At 51.8% G+C, this 6,387-nt stretch overlaps 1 pseudogene; it reads right to left on the bottom strand.

Moving 5' to 3' along the window:
• Window positions 1-1,817: 1,817 nt before the first annotated feature.
• LOC129564303 (melanoma-associated antigen 10-like) lies at window positions 1,818-2,611 on the bottom strand (annotated as a pseudogene).
• Window positions 2,612-6,387: the final 3,776 nt, after the last annotated feature.

Genomic DNA, 6,387 nt, shown 5'->3' with positions numbered 1-6,387 from the left:
CATGGGTCTTGAAATTCTCCACCATTTCCAAGTGTCCACTATGTGGCAGGTGCCAGGTATGTTGCCAGAATCACATATTCTGTTCTCATTGTTTTCTGGCACTCAGCAGGGAGAGCTGCCCCTTCAGCCCCCTGCACCTGCCCACATACCCCACTGCAGTGAGTGACCTCAGCACCTCCTTAGGATCAGAAATCACTCCTGTCATTAGATGCCAGGCACAGCCTTAACCTGTGAGTCTCTGCTGCCTCCACTCTTCTGAACCTGCCTGAACCCAGGGAGGCTGGTGGATGTTGCATTTTTCTAGCTAGTACTCATTTATTTTGTTATTTGGATCTCAGACTCTGTCCCTCTCTCCTCTGGAAACAGTTTTGTTTTTAAGACACCTCAGAGAATTGGCAGCTCAATAGAAAACAGAATTTAAAAACCAGTCAAAATTGCTGCTCTGGGCATTTTCCTCTTAGAGGTTATATCATTCAACTTGGGTGTAAGTGTGTGTTTGAGCGGTGGGGAGCAGTGTCTTTCCCAGCTGGGAATCAAAGTTCCAAGGATCCAGTCACCTAGCAGGATTTCTCCACTTACAAGCTTCTCTTCACTCATTTCATCCCTCTGAAATCTAGAGCATGCCCACAAGTGGCCAAAGTCCACATGGCCAAATGAATGGTCATTTCAATATACTTGGTAATCAGCTTTCCCAGGACAGAGAGAAGAGGGCCAGCCCAGGGAATACTGGGCCATACTGCAAACCAACATTTGCTCTTCTCCAGGATTCCGAGCAGATGGTGGGGCAGTGGTAGAAAACAACTCCTTTGCCCCTGTGGTCAACAGCGATGCAACAACAGTTGCATCCTTCCTTCCTGCCCGAGAAAGAGATCTCTCTGTGTTTTATCCAAGATGCAAAAGGATACTTCACAGCAATGATCCATTTCAGATGCTCCCATCACCCCCAAGACATACTCTGCAAGTTGGCGGGATGCCACCCCGCAGCTCATCACGATCACCACCCACAGAAGGAACCCAGCTTCCCAAAGCACCAGAACTCCCTGGCTTAGACATGGACATTTCAGCGTTCCTCCAGGAGCCAAGCGCCCTGCCCCATATTGCCTGGTTTAGTGCTACTCGGGGACTTCTTTCCACCTTCTTCATCTGACTATGGCTCCTAGATCATCGCACAGGTGTGGGGGTGTCCGGATGTTCCTAGTGTCTCCACTGCTAACTCAGCCTTTCATGGAACAGAGGCACCATAAAGATCTTAGGAATACATGAGACAGTGAGCAGGGGACTCAACTAATTATCTGCTACTTCCTTAAATAACCCAGGCAAATCCAAATGAACAAGACATTATTTACTTTTTGAAAATGACCCACAAGAAGGACAGAACCACGAATTCAGTACAATTGCTTTTATCATCTCTTCCATCATCAATATTACTGCTAAGTAAGCTCACTTTTCCAAAACAGTCCTAATTCCAAATCCTTTGCATCCTGTTCAGGACCACAAAACACAATCTCTTGTGTTTTGTAAAATCTCTTTTACAAAACAGCAAAACTCTTGCTCATGAACTGGGTAAGCACAAACGCACTGTGATCATCGTCATTAACGAAGCTAAGACACTGAAGTTTATTTAGCCTTCTATGAAAACAATCAAAGTTTGAAAATTTTCTAAGGAAAACGGGTGAATCTCCAAGTCATCGTACAGAACAGGAACCCAAAGAAGCTATACACTGGTTCCCCAAACTGCCCCAGGCCCTCACTGCTGAGAAGGCTGACTGCTCCCTCTTCAATTGCACAGCGAAGGATCACCTGGATGCTACTCTGGCTCAGGCCGTCTCATCCTCCTCCCTTGCAGCCTCTGAAGACTGCAATGGGAAGGCCCTCAAAGCCCTTTGATTGACCCTGAGCAGAAATGCCATGATTTCCCACTTGCTGGTCTCCACATGAGGCCGGGGACCCCATAGGAACTCATAGCAGGCAGGGTGGCCATAAGGCACCTGCTGGTACTCCAGGTACCCCTCCTGCACCCACGCGTGGGTCAGAAGAGTCCTGGGCTCCCCAAAGACATAGTGCACACTCCCGACATACACACCCAATCTGCTGAGTGCACCCAGACCTTCTGCTCAGGGGCACAGTCTCCATTCCACATGATCAGGTTGAGGACCAGCACCAGGAGGCCGAACTTGGGGATGTTCTGCCCACTGCTCAGCATCGCATCGCAGGTGAGGCCCAGGACGGGGGCCATGATGTATATGTGCTCCCTGGGGTCCCCCTCCTTCACTTCCACGCCAAAGACCAGCTGCAGGCCCTGCGAGGCTTGGCTGAAGACCTCCGGGAAGTACTCCTGGTTATTCCTGAAGACCTTATTCTGTATTTCCACCGGGGAGGTCAGCTCCTTGGCTTGATACATGAAGAGCAGGAACTTCACTAGGTTAGTTATCATCCCCTTCAGTTCTTCCTTGAGCAAGGACTCCCCAGTGGCTAAGGAGGACACTGTGGGGGAGGAGGCCAAGGCAGATGCAGCCACCCCTGCCTCAGCCCCCAAGAGCTGTGCGTTCACCGGGCCCTGGGCCTCGCCAGGGTCCTGAAAATCTTCCTCGGGCTTGGTCAGCTCACTCATCTCGACCAGGAGCATGATGCCTGGGATCAAAGCACCGAAGGAGTCAGCCAGGGTGACAGATGGGGACCACGGGCCAGGGTGGGTGACAGAGGTGCTGTGAAAGGCCTTAGTTGAGAACCACACTCTTGGCGGACTGACACAGGCAACTTACAGGTCTCCTCTTGAGGGGTGCTCTCAGACCTCAAAGAGGCAAACCTCTGGGGCAGTCAGTTCCCTGACTACCAGAAGGAGGAAGTGAGGTGGCTCCCCAGGATGCAGTCAGCAGAGTCCAAGATTTCCACAACTGACAAGGTGGTGGGATTAGGCCCTGGTGCAGTCCCCTCTGTTCTGGGATGGTGAGCCATTGGTGCACACGAACGGTACCCTCCTCACCTTGACTCCTTGTACTGCCTGGACCTCCTCTGCCCTCTGATCTCAGGACACGAGTCTCAGTCCTCTGCCTTCACCTTCTGGTTCCTGCAGCTCCTTTGAGCAAAAGGTAGGGGACAGATCGGGGGTATCCTTTGGCACAGCCCAGAGCCTTCCATGATTATACGTGGCGTGGACTCTGTGAGGTCCCCCCAGTTGTGTGGTGGGAAGTCCCCTCAGGGATCCCTTGTAGTGCTCACCTTGCTCCTGGCACGACCTGGTCCCTCCCCTCTGGGGACCTGCATGGAAATTCAGAACAAGATCCCAGCCTGAACAGAAAGCGCTGAGAGGCTCCACATGCGGCTGAACCTGCCCGGGGCTTCCAGTGGGTCCTAGGCTGGGGAGATGCTCGGTCCTCAGCTCATCCTCACGTCCTGCCTGGCTTCCCAGCACTGACCACAGGGGCAGGGGTCTGCTTAGTCCTCCCTCGGATGTGGGGAGTTCAGCCTCTGCTAACCTGAAGCCTCTGCCCTCCGCCCCAAAAACCTCACCTCCCGAGGTCGCTAAGCCAGAGGTAAAAAAACTGCTCACCCCACCCTAGGGCCTCCAAGAGTCCCCACAAGGGCCAGGATCCCTGCCTCCCTGTTGGGGTGTTTCCGCCTCAGTCCATCCTCGCATGCAGCCTGAACCTCAGGAAGGACCGGAGATTGTCCTGTCTGCCATTTTGAGACCCCGCCGCTTTCACAAGTTACCCAGTCTCTCTGAGACCAGCATGTAAGGAAGGCACAGAGAGTGTGCTCCCAGGGTCGACTACAGTGGCGGGGATCTGTGGGGCTCCGTCGGTCCTCTCGCAGGGTCCCCTCAGTCCTCCTTCAGGCACCTCACCTGCCTCCGGGCGGGACCTGGGATTCTCGCCTCTCCCCAACTGAAGCCCCGCCCCTTATACCAGGGCCCCAGTCTCTCCAAGACCCGGATGTCAGGAAGTCAGACCGTGCCTGCTGTGCTCATCCTACCCCCACAGTTGTCCTGGACCGACAACAGAGATGAATGAGCTTCTCTGAGGTGTCCTCTGATTGGTGTTCAGGTTCCTCTAGTTCCTCCTCAGGGTCCTCAACTTGACACCCCACTGTACCAGGGAATCGGACCACTTAAGGCTCCGCCCCATATGCAAGGTACCCAGTCTGAGATGCGGATGTCAGGAAGTAAACCCCAATAGCAGGTCTCCAGTCTGAGATCCGGATATGAGGAAGTGAAACCATGCACGTTGGGCTCATCCTACTCCACGGCCGCCAAGGATCAACAGCAGCTTCAGGCTTCTCTGAGGTCTCCTCTGATTGGGGTCCAGAGTCCGCTCAGTCCTTCCTCAGGGTCCCCAACTTGAAACTCTGGAGGAGCCAGGCTTCTTCCCTTTGCTCACCTGAGGACCCGCCCCCTTGCCCAAGTCCCCAGTTCCTCTGAGACCGGGATGTCAGGAAATGCAACATGTGCTCATCCACCCTCTGTGCTCCCTGAGCCTTGATGTGAGGGTCCTGCCTCGGTTCAACACTAGGGGCATTCCTGGATCTGCCAGGGCTCAAGATGAGGTCCCTGAGGGAAGCTGTAAGGAACCCCACAGATTCCTGCCCCTGCTGTCAGCCCTGGGCCACCCTGGTGGTGGATGAGCACTTGGCAGCCTGTTCTGACTTCCGCATCTGCATCTCAGAGACATTAGGCAACTGTTAGAAGGGGCAGGGCCTCAGATGGTCAGAGGAGAAGATCTTAGTTCTTCTGAGGGTCAAGGTGAAGATGCTCAGGGAGGACTGAGGGGACACTGGACCCCAGAAAAGTGGGCTCTAGGAGGACATAGGGCAGATGAACATATGCTGCATTTCCTGACATCCAGGGCTCAGAGACCCCACACCAGTACTCTTGCCTGGAAAATCCCATGGGTGAAAGCCTGGTAGGGTGTAGTCCAGTGGTCGCTAAGAGTCGGACACGACTGGGCGACTTCACTTTCACTTTCCACTTTCATGCACTGGAGAAGGAAAAGGCAGCCCACTCCAGTGTTCTTACCTGGAGAATCCCATGGATGGGGGAGCCTGGTGGCCTGCCGTCTATGGGGTCGCTCAGAGTCAAACACAGCTGAAACAACTTGGCGGCAGCAGCAGCAGCAGCAGGGCCCTGCGAGACTGGGGACCTGATATAGGCAGCTGACTTCCTAACATACAAGGTTCAAACTGGGGTCATGGTAAAGGGAGCAGACGTCCTGACATCTGGGTCTCAGAGAGACTCGAGTCCTGGTATAAGGGCTGGGGGCTTAGTAAGGGAGGAGAGAGAATCAGAAGTCCTACCCAGACACAAAGTGAGTGCCCTGAGGACTGAACAGACCTCAGATTCCCACCCCTGTCATCAGCCCTAGGAGCCCTGGGGTGAGAAGAACACACTAGGCCTGTCCTGACTTCCTGACATCCTGGTATCTGAGAGAATGGGGACCTGGTGTGAAGAGAAGGGACTCAGGTGTGGAGAGGACAGAGCCCAGGTGGGTCAGCTCTTCCCATCAGCTTGAGCATCAGTCCTTCCAATGGATATTCAGGGTTGATTTCCTTTAGCATGGACTGGATTGAGCTCCTTGTTGTCCAAGAGACTCTCAGGAGTCTTCCCCAGCACCACAGTAGTACTATTTTATACATAGTCCTGTGTATCTGTTAATCTTAAACTCCTAATTTATCCCTTCCCCTACTTTTCCTCTTTGGTAACCATAAATTTGTTCTCTGAGTCTGTTTCTGCTTTGTAAACAATTTCATTTGTATCATCTTTTTAGGTTCCACATATAAGTGATACCATAAAATATTTGTCTTTCGCTTTCTGACTTCCTTCTCTTAATATGATAATCTAGGTCCATCACTGTTGCAATAGATGGTATTAATTCATTATTTCTCATGATTGAGCAGTATTCCTGTGTGTCTGTGTGTGTGTGTGTGCGAGTACACGCTCACGCACATGCAGGCGCAAAGCGCGTCTTCTTTATTCAGTCATCCATTGATGGACATTTGGGTTTCTTCCATAGCTTGTCTGCTGTAGATAGTGCTGTAATGAACATTGGGGTGAATGTATCTTTTCATATTAGAGTTTCTGTCGTTTCCAGGTATATATTTAGGAGTGGGATTCCTGGATCATCTGGTAGTTCTCTTTGTAGATGTTTAAGGATCCTCCATACTGTTCTCCCTATTGACTGTACCAATTTACTTTTCACCAACTGTGTAAAAGGATCACCTTTTCTCTGCACTCTCTCCAGCATTTATTCCTCATAGATATGATTGATGATGGCCATTCTGACCAGTGTAAGGTGATACTTCATTGGAGTGTTGATTTCTATTTGTCTAATAATTAGGACGTTATGTTGAGCTTCTTTCATTGTGTCTGATGGACATCTATGTCATCTTTGAAGA

The sequence above is a fragment of the Moschus berezovskii genome, chromosome X (assembly GCF_049115385.1).
Source record: "Moschus berezovskii isolate FMDL1 chromosome X, NW_MosBer_1.0, whole genome shotgun sequence".
NCBI classification, from domain to species: Eukaryota; Metazoa; Chordata; class Mammalia; order Artiodactyla; family Moschidae; genus Moschus; species Moschus berezovskii.
Note: the sequence above shows the minus strand (reverse complement) of the source record. Positions and strands in the feature narration are given on the sequence as shown.